Below are 22,588 nucleotides of genomic sequence, written 5' to 3'. Positions count from 1 at the left end.
CATCGGTGTGGGAGTCGCCCATGGTAAAATGAACAGACACACACACTTTTCATTATAACTCTTTTAGAGGCCACATGCTGGAGTATATTACCCATATCACTGATCCCCTACACATGGTGCCATCCTTCTCGTGCTCAAGCACACCCACTCCTAAATGATAGAATCAGTCATTTTCACTGTTCAAATTGACTATTGACTTTTCCTGCTTACGATTCCTCTCTGCACTCAAGATCAGAGGTAACCAGCATCAATTATGTGCTATATTTCTGGCAAGGACAAAATTAAGTCAGATGAGAAGGGTCAAGGGGTGGCATGCCATGCTCTTATTGGATTCCCTAACTTGCTTAGTGTGGACGGTGGAATCACTACCTTCCAGCAGCATTCCTACTGCTGTGGTTCTTGAAAAAATTGCCATTAGAATGATCTGACATTCTAGTGCTATCCATCACCACTGCCTTACTTTGGGATGTTCCCTTCATCTCGTCCCAGCCAAGTTTCTGGGCAGTTTTAGATGATGATCATCATAGACTGAATTAATTTAGCAGTCTGGTTATACTTATCATGCCTTCCTCGGGGGTCTGCCCATTCACTGTAATAATAACAGTATTTGAACAAGTCATTGATGTCTTGTGGGTAAGGAGGCTGACTCCCATCTCATGATGGACCTTTCGTTATACTAGAAGGACCTCATTCTCTTTGTTAGCAAGGCTGGGGTGTGCCCTGGCTATTCCTTTTCAAGTTTCTCTTAGTCTTGTAATGTGGCTAAAATTATTTTCTCCATATGTAAATAATTCTCCCACCTCCTTACCTAGAGTCTCTTGCCATCATGATTTGTAAGGTACACACTTATAGATTCTAGGGTAAATATTTGAGCTTTTTACCCTTTCAGTGACTCAATATTCTCACTGCAAAGCACATGGAATCATAAAGCATGAAAAATAAACTGTTGCTTTAAAGATTAAAAAATGTTTTCCTTAGCGTTGGATGATTCAGAATTATAAAACTAGGCAAAGCATTTGCACAATGGAATGTATACATTAAATGATTACGTAAAAGGCCTTGCTTTTGCGTTTAAAAATAATTGCAGTGCATTTGCAATAAATGTTTACTTGTGAAGCCTTGTATATTTCAGTCTATTGCATTAAAATATTGCACTTTCGATAACATATAAAATGGTTACAGCTGGGCTTAATAAAAGTTACATTCGGTCAATCTAAGCCAACTAGGTGTGTTATTATAATGAGCCAAATGGGAAAATTAAAGTGGCTTAAAAACGACAATAATATGTAAGAAGATGAAAAGGAAAAAAAATTAATAATGTTCAAACAGAATTTTCCATACATGTGAATGTCAAGATACCAAAAACAGTTCCATTTGTCTTCAGCCTTGTCCTTTGCAAAGTTCCTTGTCATCTGAAGTTTTTACATCAAGTTTGTTCTGTGCTTGGGATTCACATGCTGCACAACAATGTTAAGGTTGCATGTGAAATGCTGCATATAACTGTTGAGCCTCTGTGGCATATTCAGTTAGTGATTCGGCACGCAACTCAAATTGTTGGTTGGATGGACCAGTGAATGGCTCTTCTACTCCCTCCATGGAGATAGGGCAGTCTAGTGATTGTGGAGTTTCTGCCATTAATGCTAAGTCTTCTTCGAGCCAGCAGTCTGGAAACGGTTCAGAAGGCGATTGTGGTCCATCATAGTGGGCATTGTGTAGGATGGGTCTCATGATTGTGCAGCAAAACCTCCGATGTGACCTCAATGGTCGCACAAGACGTTCTATCTTTCCAATACATAGGGGGCAGTTCCAGATGTAGTTCCATACATCTATCAAAGGAACACTTTATCTACTAAAACATGGATATCACTCCATGAAAGCCCACTTTCCTAAAAGACAGTAACAAATCTTCATGCCGGTACATAGTTTCCTTTTCGCTTTCTGACATGCCATCCATTGGAAATGAAGAAGGTGATGTCAGTCCCTCAGTCAGTGATTAGTAAGATTATTGGAAACCCACCAAAAATGCTTGACAATAACGAATTAAAGAATGAGGGTATTACTCCCAGTACAGTATTAAATGTGTCTAGAGAGCCGCTTCCGGGGATCGCCACCTCGCTGCTGGATGGAATGGCGTTTCGTGCTCTTCCGACCTCCGTGCTACTCTGCTGATGTTGTGCCCCCCCCCCAACAGCTGTGGCAGCTCCGGACCAAAGCACCTCTCAAGCTGCTGCGTGGTCTGGGATGGGCCTCTGCTAATGTTGCCGAGACTTACAAGATGTGCTACGACAGGCGCGGGGCAGAGCAGAGATTTTTGTCGGCAGTAATGGTAAATCTAGCAGGTGGCTACTAATTCCCAGAGAAGGAGCTCTGCTGAGGATGTGTCCACATGAATGGAATTACATGCTTCCTTGGCCAGGCACGATATCAATAGGCAGACGAAGGGAAACGTCTTGCAGCACCTTGGATTGAGGATGAGGCACCGGCTGGTTTCCTGTACATGTATTATGTCATGAATCAGCCAAAATTGAATCACTTCTTGATTTGAGATCAAATGAGAAAATCTCATGTTTCAGGAACACACAGGTATTAAATCCAGGTTCGAGGCATGTGGGCTGCTGAATTCATATCTGTGCATAGATCGCCGCCTAGTGTTGGGTCCGGATGTTTGCACGTTGTTGTCCTGGAAGAGTCTTCGAAGTATCCTGGGATAGGTGACTCCTCCCCTGGACTACTGTGCGCATGGGCATCCTCTCCATCCTCAGATTGTTTTTTTCCGCCATTGGGTTCGGATGTGCTATCTTGACTCAAGTTAGGAAAAAATATTTTCGAGGCCTTTAGTTCGCGTCGGTACTGTTTCTCGATCGGTATCGATAGACTCTTTGTTAGTTTACTAACTTCTAGATCCAACTTTTCGCATCTTACCTGACCATCGGCCCGAAATCGAGGACACCATTCAAGAGGTGTCCGGTATGCAATGCGAAATATCCCCACATCGACGTCCATCCGGTGTGCAACAAATGCCTTTCGCCGGATCACGACGAATCTACATGCATGGCCTGTGCCCGGTTCCGATCCAAGAAGACTCTACGGAACCGACGAGCGGCGAGGCTCGAAGCACAGCACGCGGCACCGGCCCCGGCCGACATCTTCAGCGCCGAGACCGAAGATGTCGAAGAATTAGGGAACCTACCCTCCAGTCCCGCTCCCGAACATGACTCCGGATCGGAAGAAGTCGACGAAACACTCTTTCACAGAGATGAAGACGACACCGAGGTAGGAGACTACAATGAGGCCTTAGGGGCCGAAGAGAGTAGCTCCGGTGACGAGCAAGGCCTACCCGTTCAGACTGAAGAGAGCCCAGTGCAACAGTCTATGGCTCCGGTCGAGGGATCGCCTTCGGGCCTTACCCAAGACCTATCCCGCAGTTCTTCGGCCCGCCCTCGGGCCCGGCCTCGGACATTCAGCGGCAGCCATTAACGCCCAAACCAGCTGGTTTCCCCTCTTCGAAACCGAAACCAAAAGCTGTTCAGGTTCAATCGAAACCGAAAGTGGCGCTGGTCGGATCGAGGCCTACCACACCTTCGACGCCATCGAAACGCGTCGGCACCGAGCGCACCAAGCGCGACTTCGGTGCCGAACTCGAAGCGGCCGACGTCGGAGTCGGCATACGGAAAAAGGCCTTCGGTGCCCCCGCACCTGCTCGGCTCCAGGCACCGACGCAATCAACTCCGACCCTAAAGGTCAAACTGCCTGCTGCGTCTCACATCGCTTCGACGGCAACACCAAAGCCTCATGCATCGAAGACGTCGACGGCCATTCCCGCCCCTCGACTCGATGACCTACCGGCGCCGAAAAAGTCCACGGCCGCCTCTACAGAACCGGTCGGCGCTAAAGACTCGAGGGCGCTCCAGATGCGACCCGTTGCGGCGCAGAGCAACAAAACAAAGACAGTCCTCAAGGACACGTCGGGCTCCGAGCCAATAAAAGCTCCAGCAGCCTCTTCGGCGCCAGCCAACATTACTTTTGGCCTGCCACCAGCCACGGCCCCGAAACTGTTCCAAATCAGGACACGGGTCACCCACACCACGGTCACACCTGCAGAGCGCTCTGATGAGACGTCTCCATCACATCTCATCGACGCCGACACCGGCAGGATGATTATCCACAAATGGAGGATAACTTCGGAGCCAGCTTTGGACTCCTTCCGGATCCCACTAAAAAGAAAGCTGCCTGTGGTTTCAGAACCTGTTCTTTACAAACCTTTCCACTCACCCTACCAGGATCCACAATCCTTCTCTCCCACACACTCCGACACGGATGCGTTGGAAGACTACATGGGTGAACAAGTCCCCTACCACGGAGACATGGACCCTGTCGACCAGCAGGACCCTGATCAAGCTTGGGATGACCCTGTGGACCCAGGTGCACCTCTAGATGCACAGGACCCGCAACTCTATGGAGCAAAAACATCTCCCACAGAAGACACTGCAGCGTTCAACGCTCTAATTGAACGTGCTGCGGCCAATCATGGAGTGCAGCTTCACTCTGACACCGTCGAGGACGACTTTCTTATGGACACTTTCGCATCCTCAGAAAGGCATGTAAAGACTCTGCCCATGTTGAAAGGGGTCCTCAAACCAGCCAAGGACATCTTCAAGGAACCCACCAGGGCAAGGGTGATAAACCCCAGGATCGACAAAAAATACAGATCAGCGCCTGGGGACCCTACTTACATCAGAGGCCAATTACCTCTAGACTCCATTGTCGTTGCGAATGCTCGCAAGAGGGCACACTCGCAAACGACAGGTGACGCTCCTCCCCCGGACAAAGAGTCCAAGGTGTTAGAGACCTCTGGCAAGCGAATTGCCGCCCAGGCAGCTAACATATGGCGTATAGCCAATACTCAAGCGCTCCTCGCTCGCTACGATAGAGCGCACTACGACACATTAGAGCAACTACTCCAACATCTCCCTGACCAATTCAAAGAAGGTGCAGAGATCCTCATCAGGGAGGGACAGCTCCTCACAAACGCATCCATCAAGTGTGCGCTGGATGCCGCAGACACAGCTGCCAGGGCCATTAACACTAGCGTCCTGCTACGACGACATGCCTGGTTGCGAATCTCCGGATTCAAACCAGAGGTGCAAAATAACATACTCAACCAGCCTGTCAACCCCGACTATTTATTCGCCCCGGAGGTTGACACCACTCTAGAGAAAATAAAAAAGGACACGGACACTGCAAAGTCCATGGGGGCTCTCCAGACTCAGTCCTTTCGGAGCGGCTCCTTTCGTCGCCCCGGAAATAAAGGAGCAGGTAGAGGACAGGGGTCACAGCAAACATACAACAAGGGCAATACACAAACCACCTACGATAAAAACACCCGGGGTGGATATCGTGGCTCCAGTACAAAAGGCAGAGGACGCGGCTACGGCAACACCAGGTCCTCCCCCAAGAACAAGCAGTGACGCCCTCTCCCTTCCTCCCGACCACCTAACACCTGTCGGGAGAAGGCTACAGAGGTTCCTGTCCACGTGGAACTCCCATCACCACGGACAGGTGGGTCAAAGATATTGTCGAATACGGTTACTGTCTAGAACTAACCTCCACTCCACCCACAATTCCTCCAAAAAACCGTCCTATGTCCTCAGAGCACTTAACGCTCTTACAGCAGGAGGTGCAAAGTATGCTTCTAAAAGGCACAATAGAGGTCGTACCCGTCCACGAGCAAGGTACGGGGGTGTACTCCCTGTACTTTTTAATACCAAAAAAGGACGGGTCTCTCAGGCCTATATTGGACCTGAGACCCCTGAACAGATACATTCTTTCCGAGCATTTTCACATGCTCACTCTACAGCAAGTCCTTCCGCTTCTCAGGCAGGGAGACTTCCTGGCTACACTGGACCTCAAGGATGCGTATTTCCATATACCCATTCACCCCTCACACAAAAAATACCTCAGGTTCACTGTTCAAGGGCAGCACTACCAATTCAAAGTCCTACCCTTCGGCGTGACAACAGCACCCAGGGTTTTCACAAAGTGCCTAGCTACTGTGGCAGCACATCTACGGAGGCAGCACATACACGTCTACCCCTACCTGGACGACTGGCTCGTTCAAGCGAAGTCAGCCCAGCAATGTGCCAGCCACATGTCCCGCACCATTCACCTCCTTCACAGTCTGGGATTCTCACTAAATTACCCAAAATCCCATCTCCAGCCCGCACACGTACAACAGTACCTAGGTGCGACTATAGACACTCTGGCGGCCACAGCTCAGCCAAATTTAGTGAGGATCAACAGCATGCAAATGCTGATTCCCAAATTCAAACCCCAACACTCCCTTCCGGCGCGAGTGTTCATGCAGTTGATAGGCATGATGGCCTCCTGCATCTTCATAGTCCCGCACGCGAGATTACATATGCGCCCGCTTCAGGAGTGCTTAGCACGTCAGTGGAATCAGGCTCACGGACAGTTGAAAGACCTAGTGTTGGTGAGCGGTCGGGCTTACAACTCTCTGCATTGGTGGAATCCACAAAACCTTTGCAAGGGCCGACCGTTCCAAGAGCCTGTCCCACAGATAATACTGACAGCGGACGCGTCTCTCCAGGGATGGGGAGCTCATGTACTCCACTACACAGTGCAGGGACTATGGACAACACAACAGAAGAAGATGCACATCAACCTTCTGGAACTGATGGCAATCTTCCTAGCTATGAAAGCATTCAAAGTACATCTGTGCAACAAGGTCGTGTTGATCCGGACGGACAACATGACCACAATGTACTACATACAGAAACAGGGAGGAACACACTCTCCACAGTTGTCTCATCTGGCTCAGAGCATGTGGAAGTGGGCCATTCAGAGGAACATGTTCCTCATGGCAGAACACCTCCCCGGCAAGGACAACCAGATGGCGGATCTGCTCAGCAGACACAGCCACCAGATGCACGAGTGGGAGTTACACCCATCAGTACTCCAACCGTACTTCCAGCAGTGGGGTCATCCGGAGATAGACCTGTTCGCCACAAGCGAAAACGCAAAATGCCAAAGCTTTGCCGCCAGGTTCCCACATCCGCAGTCGCAGGGCAATGCGATATGGATGAACTGGTCCGGCAGATTTGCGTACGCTTTTCCCCCAGCACCACTGATACCGCTGGTGGCACGCAAACTCAGACAACACTCACTGACACTCGTCCTAGTTGCTCCAACGTGGGCACGCCAGCCGTGGTACACCACCTTTCTCGAACTTTCCGTGGTGCCGCATCAAAGGCTGCGGATCAAGCCCGCGCATTTGACGCAGAACCATGGAGACATTCAGCACCCAGATCCGCAACAGCTGAACCTGGCAATCTGGCTCCTGAAGTCCTAGAGTTTGGCTACCTAAACCTGCCACCTGACTGCATGGACATCATTAAGGAAGCCAGGAGACCAACTACCAGAGCTTGCTATGCAGCCAAATGGAAGAGGTTCGTCATTTATTGCAATAATAATGACATTAACCCGCTAGACGCATCCATACAAAACATAATTTGTTATCTATTACACCTATACAGATGCAATCTGGCGTACACCTCTATACGCGTCCATTTGACCGCCATATCAGCCTATCTACAGACCAGGCAGCACCTCTCTCTATTCAGAGTGCCTGCCATCAAAGCATTTCTGGAAGGCCTCAAACGAGTCATTCCTCCAAGCCACCCACCGGCTCCAATGTGGAACCTCAACTTGGTCCTCACACGCCTGATGGGTCCACCCTTTGAACCTCTACACTCATGCGAGCTTCAATTCCTTACCTGGAAAGTAGCTTTCCTAGTAGCGATCACTTCTTTAAGAAGAGTTGGTGAACTCCAGGCACTAACCGTTCAAGAGCCATTTATACAGGTTCACGCCAACAGGGTCGTACTACGTACCAACCCAAAATTCATGCCCAAGGTAATATCGCAGTTCCACATGAATCAAAATATTGAACTGCCTGTTTTCTTCCAAAACCCACAGACTGTCGCAGAAAAAGCACTCCATACACTAGATGTAAAGAGGGCATAATGTACTACATCGACAGGACTAAAGCCTTTCGGAAGACAAAACAACTTTTCGTTGCCTTTGCCCCACACCACAAAGGTAACGCTATCTCCAAAGCAGGTATAGCCAGATGGATCGTTAAGTGTATTCAAATTTGCTATCAAAAGGCTAAACGCACATTAACGATTCCCCCACGAGCCCACTCAACACGTAAGTTAGGGGCCTCCATGGCTTTTCTAGGAAACATTCCCCTGCATGATATATGTAGAGCAGCCACCTGGTCCACTACACACACATTTACAAAACACTATTGTGTAGATGTGCAATCAAAACAGCAGGCAGCTGTAGGACAGGCTGTTCTCAAAACTTTTTCAGACCGCTGCAACTGGCACGGGTAGCCGCCGCTAATAGAGGGCACTGCTATGTATTCTATGCACAGATATGAATTCAGCAGCCCACATGCCTCGAACTGAATATGCTACTTACCAGTATGCATCTGTTCTTGGCATGTAGGGCTGCTGACATTCATATCGTCCTCCCCGGCGCCTGTAGCAGCTGCAGCTCTCAGAATTACTGTAAGCATGGTCATCACTTTCTATATCTACTCCATCACTGCCACAATGGCGAAAAACAATCTGAGGATGGAGAGGATGCCCATGCGCACTGTAGTCCAGGGGAGGAGTCACCTATCCCAGGATACTTCGAAGACTCTTCCAGGACAACAACGTGCAAACATCCGGACCCAACACTAGGCGGCGATCTATGCACAGATATGAATGTCAGCAGCCCTACATGCCAAGAACAGATGCATACTGGTAAGTAGCATATTCATTACTAGACCATAGGTGATGCTCTTGAAAAAATGCACAAAACCAGTTGTGCTGAATGTGTTGAAAATTCACTGCACCAGGTCAGAAAAAGGTGATGGACATTGTGTCTTGAGCAATGTCTGTATTTTTAAAGACGTGTGAGCAGTTTGCAAATCAAAATCTCTGCCGCTGATATTCTTTTTGGAGGAATACTACAACAGGCTTGATAGTCTTGACAAAATTTACGTTTTCGGTTTGTATACTGGGACGAAGGACACCTTCAGTGATATGACTAGGTGGGGACAGAAGGTCATTCCACAGCATTTTTTCTCTTTTGATACCTTCAACAAATAAGGCACACCTTCAGTCATCTCACTACAGCTAGAGTTCACTAAAATTAGATACGGCCTATTTGCCAATGTGTGTTGTTTTTATATGCTGAATTTGGAAGTCCTTAACGGAAGCACACTAATCCTGGCATCGATCTATTTCAGATGCCATGAAGAGATATTGAGTATCACCACAAAAAATGCCCAAGGGGGTTTCTAGAGATGTGCATGCTTACAAAAACATCTTTCTTTCTTTAGACACTTGTACCAATACTTTTGGCAGTCATGGAAATGAAAGTTTGTAATAAGGAGTGAAATTATTCTATGCAGGAGCTGTGTCATAGATGGTGTGTCAGCTACTGAGAATGGTATTTGATCTAGCTGCTCTATAATTAGTAAAGTGTATGTGGATCCGGCTTCACCATGGTTCTTTGTGTAAGAGTCGGTTTGTTTCACTCAAAGATATATGAAATATTCAGAACCTGCCAAGGAACACGCCCCGTGTGCAATGTTTGTAGTGCCCAATTTAATTGGATTATGGCTCCTAATTTAGCCTAGCCATGTTTCAGTAGGCTTGTGCCAGATCAAGTGCAGAGGACGCTATTTTGTTAGCGAATCCACGTCTTGACAATGTATTCCTGCCATTGTCTACCACTTGCAAAGCCTTTTCTAAATTGTCTTAGTCAATTTTTCTAATTCTATTCTGCTTTTTGCTGTGAAGTTTTCCACATCTCATTATACACAGCATATATTATGCATTTTGCTTTAGGTGCCCAGGTCCTAAAATGAAGTCAGGAATATCCATATGTTCGAGGCATATGAGCTGCTACAGTCACATTATTGCATTAGATCGCCGCCTAGTGTTGGGTCCGGATGTTGCACGTTGTTGTCTTGGAAGAGTCTTCGAGATCTCACGAGATAGGTGACTCCTCCCCTGGACTACAGTGCGCATGGACAGCTTCTCCATCGTCAGATTGTTTTTTTCCGCCATCGGGTTCGGATGTACTTCTGCGACGCCAACTTCGACTCCGAAGTTTTCAACTTACTTCACGGCAAATCAAAGTATCTCGACGGGATTGCTCTCCGGTCGATACCCTAGAACTTTACGAGACTTTATTTCTCATATTTCCATCGACGCCACTCGGGCCTCGGGCCCATGGAAAGGACCCCCTTCAAAAAATGTCCCCAGTGTGGTGCTAAATACCCACACACGGATCATCACCCGGTGTGCAACAGATGCCTATCTCCGGAGCATAGAGAAGAAGACTGCTCAGCCTGCGCACTCTTCCGTTCCAAAAAGACAATCAGGAACCAAAGGGCCCATCGACAAGCGATGCATCGGCAAGCAGCGGCACCGGCACCAGAACCGGACGATATCTTCGACGACCCCTCGGATGCCGAGGACTCGGACGATTTACAGCTCGTCACAGTTGAAGAATCAGACTCAGATGACCCAATCCCATCGGGGCAGCACGTGAGTACCGATGCCCCTGTCCCAATCACCCCACATAAGGCTCCGGTCAAGACATCGCCACAAGGCCTTCATCACGATCGAAATATCCCTTCGGAAGCCCCACCCTCGGGCCCGGCTCCGAAGATAACCGAAAAGCCTTCCGGTAGCTCGGGACCGAGCAAACCGTATCTCCCTACACCCAAAATGCCTTCGGTGCCGAGAAAAACACATCCGGCTCCGGCGCCGAAAGACTCGACCGTTCCCAAAAACGTCGAGCCGAAGAAAAATATTGAGCCGAAAAAGTTAATCGACCCGAAAAAGACTAACGACTCCAAAAAGGTCACCGAGCCTAAAACACAGATCTAACCCAAGAAAACGGTTGATCTGAAAAAGGACGTCGAAGTCAAGAAAGCTCCCGAACCGACCAAAAAGAAGGTTCCCGAGCCAGATAGGTCGAAGCCGAAGCCTACAAACCCTTCGACTCCCAGCAAAAAAACACCACAAATCTTCAGTGCCGAAACCACCAAATACAGAGGAGGAGCTGTTTTTTCCGGATCCTGTCGATCCAAAACCGAAACGAATCATCATAGACCCTAACACAGGTCATGTGGTGCTCCACAAGAGGAAAATTTATCCTGCATTACCCTCTCCTATTCCTCTGAAGAGGAAGGACATTGCTACCTCTCCTATTAGGCCTGTCACCCCTCCTCCTCTCTCTCCTATTCTACCTTATGTGCCATACACACCCCCCATGCCTCCACAGCCTGTTGGGGACCCAGATGACGACACAGATAATGATCCACAGGACCCTTATGACGATCCTGATGACCCAAACCCCAACCTGGACACATGGGGAAACCCATATTCACCAGATAACACACCTCTTCTGGACCCCACACCATACCCTTCCAAACCATCCCCTCCTGATGACACCATTGCTTTTCATCAGTTAGTGGACAGGGCTGCTAGTTTCCACGGGGTAGATATGCATGCTGACCCTCTGGAAGAGGATTTCTTGCTGGACACCTTCCCAACCACAGAAAGAAGTGCCCGCACTTTACCCATGCTCAAAGGAGTTTTAAAACATGCACCAGAAATATTCAAAGACCACATTAGGGCTAGGATACTCAACCCTAGACTGGAAAAGAAATATAGAGCAGCACCCTCCGACCCTACATACATCAAGGGTCAACTACAGATAGACTCTTTAGTGGTTGCCAATGCACGGAAGAGGGCAAACTCACAAACCACTGGCGATGCTGCACCACCAGAAAAAGAGTCCAAACTACTGGAGGCCTCAGGGAAAAGGGTGGCTTCACAAGCAGCCAACACCTGGAGAATAGCTAACACACAAGCATTGTTAGCTAGATATGACAGAGCACACTATGACAAACTAGAGGAGCTACTACAACATCTCCCTGACCCATATAAACAACAGGCAACTGATCTTATCCAAGAAGGAAAGTTCATCACTAATGCCTCGATAAAGTGTGCTCTAGATGCAGCCGACACAGCATCTAGAACAGTCAATACAAGCGTAATGTTAAGAAGACACGCCTGGCTTCGCACATCAGGTTTCAAACCTGAGGTGCAAACCACTATTCTCAATCAACCCTTTTAACCACGATTTCCTGTTTGGGCCTGAAACAGATGTCCTAGTAGACAAGATGAAGAAGGACACTGACACTGCTAAATCTATGGGTGCACTACAGTCTTAACAATCCAAACGTTCCTTTCGTAGATCCTCCTATAGAGGTACAGGGAGAGGGAATAACACACAAACCTCTCAAACTTTCCAAACTACCTCTCAAAACACATTTCAAAAAGGCAGAGGAGGATATCGAGGAAACAATACTAAAGGCAGAGGTAGAGGTAACAACAACCGTACCTCCACCACTCCCAAACAGTGACCTCCTACACCTGCCTCCAGACCACTTAACACCAGTCGGAGGCAGATTATCACAGTTCCTACCTGTCTGGGAATCCATCACAACAGACAGGTGGGTGAAGCAAATTATCCATTCTGGTTACTGTCTGGAACTTACATCTACCCCACCCAACATACCACCCAAACACAGACCAATGTCAGAGGAACATTCCATGCTATTGCAACAAGAGGTCTTAGCAATGCTACAAAAGCACGCTATAGAACTGGTTCCCCTGCAGCAACAAGGAAAAGGAGTTTACTTCCTCTATTTCCTAATCCCCAAAAAAGACGGCTCCCTCAGGCCCATTCTCGACCTTCGTCCCCTCAATCACTACATACACTCAGATCATTTCCACATGATCACACTTCAACAAGTACTACCACTACTGCAGCAAGGCGATTTTCTTGCCACGCTATATCTCAAAGACGCATACTTTCATATACCCATTCATCCTGCGCACAGGAAATACCTCAGACTCGTAGTGCAGGGACAGCACTACCAATTCAAAGTCCTACCCTTCGGGGTAAAAACAGCACCAAGGGTGTTCACAAAATGCTTAGCAGTAGTGGCAGCACATCTACGGAGACAACATATTCACGTGTTTCCATATCTAGACGATTGGCTGATAAAGGCCAAATCACATCACCAATGTCTGCAGCACACTGTGACCACAATCCATCTATTACACAATCTGGGATTTTCCCTCAACTACCCCAAATCCCATCTACAACCCTCCCATATACAGCAGTATCTGGGAGCAACAATAGACTCCACAGTAGCAAAGGCTTACCCAGCTCCAGCCAGGATACAGAACATTCAAGGTCTGATCCAAAGATTCCAACCTCAGACTCTCTTGCCAGCAAGGGTGTTTATGCAACTCATAGGCATGATGGCATCTTGCATATTCATAGTCCCACATGCTCGGCTACAAATGCGTCCCATACAGGAATGCCTAGCAACACAATGGAACCAGGCTCAAGGGAAACTAAGGGACCTAGTGTTGGTAGACAGTCGTACCCATCGCTCTCTGCAGTGGTGGAACACACAAAACCTTTCAAAAGGGCGACTGTTCCAAGAGCCAGTTCCACAGGTAGTGTTGACAACAGACGCATCACTCACAGGGTGGGGAGCCCATCTACTTCAACATACAGTGCAAGGTCTATGGACACCGCACCAAAGGATACACCACATAAACTACCTAGAATTACTAGCAATATTTCAGGCAATGAAGGCCTTTCAAAAACACATAGCCAACAAGACTGCCCTAGTCCGGACGGACAATATGACAGCAATGTTCTACATACAGAAACAGGGGGGGACACACTCTCTGCAGCTTTCACGCCTAGCGCAAAGCATATGGAGATGGGCCATTCCACAAAACATCCATCTTCTAGCAGAACATCTCCCAGGAGTGAATAACCAGATTGCAGACCTATTGAGCAGACACAGTCAACAGATCCACGAATGGGAACTTCACCCAGAGGTCCTACTCCCGTTCTTTCAAGCATGGGGACACCCAGACATAGATCTGTTCGCCACAAAAGAAAACGCAAAATGCCGATCCTTTGCCGCTAGGTTCTCGCAGTCGAAGGGCAATGCGATATGGATGAACTGGTCAGGCAGATTTGCATACGCTTTTCCGCCAACCCCACTCATTCCATTAGTGGTACGCAAACTAACGCAACAAACACTTACAATGATCCTGGTTGCTCCCACATGGACACGACAACCATGGTACACGACACTCCTAGAACTCTCAGTCGTCCCTCATCAACGACTACACCTCTCTCCAAAACAACTCACACAGAACCATGGAGAGATACAACACCCAGACCCCAATCAAATGAACCTAGCAATCTGGCTCCTGTTATGCAAACAAATGGAAAAGATTTGTTATTCACTGCCAAAATAATCAAATCAATCCTCTGGATGCTTCTGTCCAAAACATAATTTATCTGCTACACTTACAAAGATGTAATCTAGCATATTCATCTATAAGATTACACCTAGCGGCTATTGCAGACTACCTTCAAAACAGACAACACGTGTCTCTCTTACGCATACCACCTATTACGGCGTTTATGGAATGACTCAAAAGAGTAATCCCTCCAAGAGCTCCACCTTCCCCAGTCTGGACTCTTAACATTGTACTTACTAAACTTATGGGCCCACCCTTTGAGCCTCTACATTCTTGCGAATTACAGTTCCTAACATGGAAGGTGGCCTTCCTAATAGCAATTACTTCGCTCAGAAGAGTAAGTGAATTGCAGACACTGACAATTCAAGAACCTTTCATGCAAATACACCAAAATAAGGTAGTTCTCAGGACAAACCCTAAATTCCTACCTAAGGTCATAACTAGTTTTCACATTAACCAATCAATTGAGTTGCCTGTCTTTTTTCAAAAACCACAGTCAGTAGCGGAAAGGGCACTCCACACACTGGATGTCAGAAGGGCCCTACTCTACTACATAGACAGAAATAAACCATTTCGGAAGACAAAACAGTTGTTTGTGTCTTTCTGTCAACCTCACAAGGGTAACCCTATCTCAAAGGCAGGGATAGCCAGATGGATAGTTAAGTGCATACAAATATGTTATCAAAAAGCTAAACGCACATTAACTATTCCCCCAAGAGCACATTCCACGCGCAAAATGGGGGCATCCATGGCTTTTCTAGGGAATATCCCCTTAGAACACATTTGTAAGGCAGCTACATGGTCTACCCTACATACCTTCACTAAACACTATTGTGTTGATGTGCAAGCCAAACAACAAGCTTCTGTAGGTCAGGCTGTCCTTAAAACACTTTTCCAAACTACTGCAACTGCCACCTGTAACCACCACTAGAGGAGGAACTGCTATACAGTCTATGCAATAATGTGACTGCAGCAGCTCATATGCCTCGAACGGTAAATGCTACTTACCAGTATGCATCTGTTCTTGGCATGTAGAGCTGCTGCAGTCACATGCCCACCCTCCTCCCTGGTGCCGGGCACAGTTGCAGTACTATCTTATTTAGATACATTTACATGGACACCTTTTCTTTCTATTACTATCCTCCATCTTTGCCACAATGGCGAAAAAACAATCTGACACTAGAGCAGCAGTCCATGCGCACTGTAGTCCAAGGGAGGAGTCACCTATCTCGTGAGATCTCGAAGACTCTTTCAAGACAACAACTTGCAACATCCGGACCCAACACTAGGCGGCGATCTAATGCAATAATGTGACTGCAGCAGTTCTACATGCCAAGAACAGATGCATACTGGTAAGTAGCATTTACCTTTCTCTTTTTGTGACAAATGCTGCTTTGCAGCTTGTAACCTGCAATGTTGCAAACAATGTTGACATATTTTGCCTACACTGTAAGTGGTAATCATTACAGGTGTGTCGGTGCTATTATATTACGGGTCAGGACAGTTAGCTTTGAAACCAGAATTGTTAGAAAGGGAATGATTTAATCATTCGTTTCCACAAACTGTAAGGCCAAACCTTCAGGATGGAAAGCAGAGGAATTCTATGTACCTTTTTAGGTCTCCCATAGGCAGCGCATGCGCTGCCTCTACGAGGCATCAAGTAATTTGTATATGTTAGTAAGCAGCCGGTAGTTTCTCCTGCCGTTTGGTGAATGTTGGCACAGCTCCTGTTAGCTGGCTTTTTACTGGCTGTTGATGTCAAACTGAGTTCCGTGTAGTCCGGAAGCAGCGGCCACTAACTACAGTTTTTGTCCGCCAGATCGCACTTTTTTATTTTTGTCGCGCATCTCTGCCTGACGTAAACATGGCAGCGGTGCATGCGCGTTCTACACCATATTCAGTGCTGTACTAAGCGGCCCTGCGACGTTGTATGTTGGAACCTGGGCCCAGCTGGTGTCTGTCACGGAGGCTGCTTTGCCTGCACCTAATTGACCCCTTGGATCATCTTTACGGCTCGGTGAGCGTGTCGGTGCACAGCTGTTGTCTGCCGTGGGGTCTACATTGCCAGATGATTGCAGGATACTGGGAGCCGCTTGCGATTTTTCCGCAGCCAGCCCGTGAGCTAGAAAGCGCTGTGTGTGTCACCGCCGCAGGCCCGTTAGCGGGACCGAGAGTGTGTGTCGAGATGCGACGACGCGCCCTGATCATCTGTTGCCGATCTCCGGGCCGAGTTCCGGGAGGAGGACCGTGTCACTGGAGAAGCTGTGCTGTTGCTGGGTAACCAAGGACGCCTCAGCGAGAAAGCGCCGCCAGCGTTGCACCCCGCCCAGTAGGATGTCGACAACCGGAAGAGGAGCTGCGCTCGAAGTTGGGAAGGCTGCGCCTGACCCCTCCGTGAGGTACCTTCGAGGCAGGAGAAGTCCCGATCGCCCTGGCAGGGGCCGCAGTAGCAGAATAGCTCCCCAGGTAAAATTCTTCTACCCGCATTGCCGCTTCGCATTTACTTAGCGGGTTGGAAGTTAACGGGTCTGCCGAGGGTGGCTCGTATGACCAGGGATTATTGTGGACACTTATTTTGACTGCGGCCTGCCTCAGACCGTGCTAGCTTTGTGCCGGAGAGAAGCACGGCCCGTCCTGTTGTTGGCATTTGGTTTCTTCACGCCTGGGGGGCAGAGTCCACCGCGCACCGATACCCCGTATCGAGGGCTGGGGATCGTGCAGTGTTTTAGAAAGCTAAAACAGTCCTTTACAAGAGTAAACTTGACTTCACCAAGTGCCGTATTCCTTAGCATATAATTTTTGCTCACGTTACTTTCTGAATACGTCTGGAACAGTGTTTCATTGTGCGTGGATGCTGGTTTGGAAGTAGTACAGATGTGCTTGAGTGTCAGAGTGAACGTGTTGTACGCATGTGTGCGTCTGTTAATCCGTGTGAGCGTGTCTGTGTCTATATACAGATGTTTGTGTGCGTGTGTCTATATACTGATGTGTTTGCGTGAGCCTGTCTGTGTCCGTATACAGAAGTGTTTGTGTGCATGTTTCAGTATGCAGATGTGTTTGTGTGTGTCAGTAAGCAGATGTGATTGTGTGTCAGTTTGCAGATGTTTGTGTGCGTATATCCTTGTCAGAAAGCAGGCTGGCTGTGTCAGTGCCTGCGGGCGGCAGTCTGTGTCAGACAGTAGGTGTATGTGTTTGCACTTGTAGTCCGCCACTGAGAATGCGCATCAATCCTTCTGAAAGTGTGAGAGCCCCCGTGTCGCGCTGTTTTTAGGTCCTAGGGAGGGTTAGGGGTGTTTGAAGCCTCAATGCGCCGTGTGCTGTCCTTTCGCAGCCGCTTCTCGTCGCTCTCACTGACACGTGATAACTGTTGACTGAAATGGCTAGCAAAGGCTTTTGTGGCTACACAATATACACAATAATTATCACAAGTAGTGAAGGTGCATGCCCTGCCAGGGGTGCAGCGTTGGAAGAGAATGAGTTACTACTGGCCATGGAGGTGAATAGCTGTGCCTAACGCCTATGGAGAAGCATTGGTGCTTAATTTGATCCGGTGGTTTCCGGTGCTTGGCACAGGCACTTATGACAGTCCGGCACATGGTGGCGCTGTCTGTCTAATTTTGGAAAGAGCACAACAGCAATTGGTTAATAATTCTACATACATTAACAATGACTAACACCTTCCTCACAAGCCATTCTTATAGCTTTCAGTGGCCTGAGATAGTATGAAGTGTTACACTTGTAGAAGTGTCATAGTTAGTATCTGTACTGCTATGGTTATTGGCAGTGCCGGCAGATGCAATGTGTGGTGCCTCCTGAAAAGGGCCCTGGCACTTATTTGTTTACAAATTAAGCACTGCCAAGACCCCTCCTACAACTTGACAGAAAAGGGATGGATGCCCCAAACCCCAGTTTGTCAGTCCCCCTGCCTCATTTAGAGGGCCAGAAAGTAACTTTCCATTGGAGACACAGTCAGCAAAGGCATCAAGTAATCTGTATGTGTTGGCAAGCAGCCTGTAGTTTCTCCTGCCGCTTGCCATTTAGTGAATGTTGGCACAGCTCCTGTTAGCTGGCTTTTTACTGGCTGTTGATGTCAAACTTCACACCGCACAATTCCTCAACTAACAATTCCAACACAACCCATATAATTCCACTCCACACAACATACACCCACTACACTCCAAACCAAAACACATAGGTAAAAGACATTGTCATTTAGAATGCCAATCGCTCTAACTCCTACAAATGCGAGACCTATTGCATTGCAGATGCTTGTTTAATCATGTTGTTTATTGGCCTGGGCGGAGCATGCAAAGTTTCACTCTGTGGAATTCCACAGAGTTACCTGAAAACTCAGTCAAATTCTGCAGAGTTCCGTGAGCAGGCGGTGTACCAAACATCTGTGCTAACTATGTGTTGAATGCGCTCCTGTACGAACTGCTATTAATCCAAAATTGCATGGTTATCTTCAGGGCCTTTTTGGGTCATTTGATGATAAAAGAAATTGACCAGCTGGTGGCAGTATCGCAAAGCCTTACTTTAAAATAAAACATTTGCATGTTTTGAAGCATGCTAGGCAAGAACATGAGCAACACCATGGAAGTTATTTAGGGGCCACCAGGGGTCGCAGCTGCGAGCCCTGGCTTGCCTCTTGCCACTCCTTTCAATACCTTTTGAGACCCCGTCCTCAGAGGTAGCCAAAAAGAGTGAGGAGGCTTGCAGTAATGGGCACGGGTGCTCCACCCTTGTTTTCTGCCCATGTTGTATTATACTAATAGTGAATAATAGTTTATTGTTCGCTATTAGTTCATTAAAAAAATGGAACACCAAGAGCTAGAACGAGATATCCAGTTGCAGTTGATGTAAATAAAAAAAAGTTTAAAAATATGTTGTGTGCCTTTTTGTAGGTGAGAGTGTGTTTGTGTGCAAGAGTGTGTGTTCATGAGCATGTGTCAGCATGTGTTAGTGAGTGAGAATCTGACGATGAATGAGAGTCAGTGACAGGTAGTGAGTGAGAATGATTGCGTGTCGGTGAGTTTGAATGAGTCAGTCAATCAATCAATCAGGGAATTGTAAGCGCGCTACTCACCCGTGAGGATCTCAAGGTGCTGAGGGAGGGGGGTCCGCAGATCTGTTTAGCCGAAGAGCCAGGTCTTGAGGGTCTTTCTGAAGGTGTTCAAGGAGGGGGCGCGTCTGCCGGTAGCTTGTAACAGGTCTTGGCTGCAATGTGAGAGAAGGACCTTCCACTTGCTCTGGCTCTGTGGATGTGTGGGGTTTCGGCCAGTGCGAGGTTGGAAGATCGGAGGTTTCTTTTGGGTACGTGGAAGTTGGATTCTGTCGTTGAGGTATTTGGGTCCGTTGTGTAGGCATTTGTAGGCGTGAGTGAGGATTTTGAAAGTGACTCTTTTCTCCACGGGGAGCCAGTGGAGACTTCGTAGGTGTTGACTGATGTGTTTGTGTCGGGGGATGCCGAGGACTAGTCTGGCGGCGGTGTTCTGTATTGTCTGGAGCTTGTGGAGTAGGGACTTGTTGATGCCGGCGCAGAGTGCGTTTCCATAGTCGAGTCTGCTGGTGATGAGTGCATGGGTGACTGTCTTCCTTGACTCAGGTGGGATCAACTTGAAAGTCTTGTGGAGGGTGTTGAAGCAGCTGGAGGTGACTGCATTGACCTGTCGGTTCATGGTGAGTGATGAGTCGAGTACGATGCTGGGGTTCTTGGCGTCGTCTGAGGGGGTAGGTGCTGTTCCTTGCAGAAGGGGTGGTACCGAGGACGAGGACTTCTTTCTTCTCGGCGTTAAGCTTCAGGCAGCTGTTGGTCATCCAGACTGCGACGTCTTGCATTCCTTTCTGGAAGGTAGGTTTGGCAGTGGTGGGGTCTTTGGTGAGGGAGAGGATGAGCTGGGTGTCATCGGCGTAGGATACGATGTTGAGGCCGTGTTGTCGGACGATGGCTGCGAGGGGGGCCATCTAGATGTTGAAGAGGGTGGGGCTCAGGGATGAACCCTATGGGACTCCGCAGGTGATTTTCGTGGGGTCGAAGAGGATGGGTGGGAGTCTGATCCTTTGGCTTCTTCCGGAGAGGAATGATCGGATCCAGTCCAGGGCTGTTCCTTGTATGCCTGCGTCGTGTAGTCTGGCGATTAGTGTGCGGTGGGAGATGGTGTCGAAGGCTGCTGATAGGTCGAGTAGGATGAGGGCTGTGGAGTGGCATTGGTCCAGGAGGGTGCGGATGTCATCTGTGGCGGCAACTAGGGCGGTCTCTGTGCTGTGGTTGCTTCGGAATCCCGATTGGGACGGGTCGAGGACGGCGTACTCTTCAATGAATCGTGTCCGTTTCCTACAACAACAAAAATAGCTCAGCACACTTGTAAATATTAAGTATGGACAATCCACAATAAAATAAGTCTATAGCACAGTTGTTTTCCCAAAACGGAGTCGATATGTTCTGTTGGTATTGAAATTCATCCTTTATTCACATATATTTTTTTTTGCAACCACCAACGCGTTTCGTCCAAAATCGGACTTCTTCAGGGTGTTCGTCCGATCCGGTCGTTAGGGTGAAATCTTCTGGAATCGGATCCGCAGACGGCGCCAATGTTGAAAAGTGGAGGCACGGCAGGGGCTGCAGCCGTATATGTATAGTTACAAGCAGTTGGTGGGAGAAGAGGATCGCCGAATCACAGGATGAGGTCGATCTCTGAAATAAAAGGGTCCCAGAAGTCGTCGACCAGGTCCCTCAATCCGAGATAGGGTTCCAGGATATTCAATCTAAGCAGGAGGGCACCCCGCCCTGTAATGCTGCAGTAGGTACTGGAACGCGTATGGCCAGCTCCGTACTCGAGTGGCCGGATATCGTCTCAAGCGAGCGGCATGATGGCCGTACCAATGCTACATTGGTACGGCCATCATGCCGCTAGTTTGAGACGATATCCGGCCACTCGAGTACGGAGCTGGCCATATGCATTTCAGTCATCTGGGAAGGTGCATGTTTTGAAGGTGGTGTTGATGGTGCGTTGTAGTTCGGGTGCGATGGCAGCTGTGGTAGATGTGAGGGGGGCAGGGGTCGGTGTGAATGCCCCCCCCCCCCCCGAGTGAATGCTTTTCATGGTCGGGTGGTGTCTTCGGCCGTGATCGGTGTCCAGTTGGAGATGGTGGGCTGGCTGGTGTTTCTGGGGGGCGGGGGGGCGTCTTTGGCACCTGGTGGATGGTCGATGAAGTTGTCGTAGAGGTTTTTGATCTTGAGGTGGAAATAGGTTCCAAGCTTGTCACACAGGTCTTGGGATGGGGTGATGTCTGTGGCTTTGCTGCGTGTGTTGGTGAATTCTTGAATGACACTGAAAAGTTCCTTTGAGTTGGTGGAGTTGACCAGGATTTTGTTGTGGATGAAGTTCCTCTTGGTGGCTCTGATCTGGTTGTGGTAGTCCGTCATGGGGTCCTTGTAGGTGGTGTGGTTTTCGATTGTCATGGTGTTTCTCCAGTTCTTCTCCAGGCGTCTGCAGGTGTGTCTGGCTTCTTGGAGAGCGGTGGTGAACCTGGCGGCTTTCGTGGGGCGTTGTCTGTTGGGGTTGCGTAGCGGGCGAGCTCGTCTGCGCAGTCGGAGATCCAGGTGTGGAGTTCTCTGGCTGCGTCGTTTGCGTCGGATGCCCAGGTGTGGTTGTCTCAGGTGAGGGTGGAGTTAAGTTGCTCATCGGTAACCTTGCTCCAGTTCCTTCGTGGTGGGCGTGGGGCTGGTTTGGGTGCCTTGGGTTTGTTGATGGCGAAGTGTATGCCGTGGTGGTCGGTCCATGGCTGCTGCGTTGTGTGGCTGAATTGGATGCTCTTTCCTGCTGCGAAGATGGGGTCGAGGGTGTGTCCTGCTCTGTGGGTCGGTGTGTTGACAAGTTGTTCAAGTCCGATCCTGTTGAGGTTGTCACGAAGGATAGTGGAGTTGGGGTCGCTGGGTTTGTCGAGGTGGAAGTTCAGGTCTCCAATGAGTATGTAGTTTGTTGAGGCGATGGCGTGGGGTGCGATGAAGTCGGTGATGGTGGTGGTGATGGTGGTGGTGAAGGGTGTTCGGGGCCGGGGGGGTCTGTAGACGAGAGTTCCTCGGAGTGTGGCTTTGGTGGTGGTCTGGATGTAGAAGTGCAGGTGTTCGG

At 48.7% G+C, this 22,588-nt stretch overlaps 1 protein-coding gene across 2 annotated transcripts in view; it reads left to right on the top strand.

The window, feature by feature from the left end:
* URB2 (URB2 ribosome biogenesis homolog) overlaps positions 1–22,588 on the top strand; it is a 423,522-nt gene that overhangs the window by 270,391 nt on the left and 130,543 nt on the right. The window lies entirely within an intron of this gene.

The sequence above is a fragment of the Triturus cristatus genome, chromosome 6 (assembly GCF_964204655.1).
Source record: "Triturus cristatus chromosome 6, aTriCri1.1, whole genome shotgun sequence".
Lineage (NCBI taxonomy): Eukaryota > Metazoa > Chordata > Amphibia > Caudata > Salamandridae > Triturus > Triturus cristatus.
The sequence above is the reverse complement of the archived record's forward strand: the minus strand, read 5'-3'. Positions and strand labels throughout refer to the sequence as shown.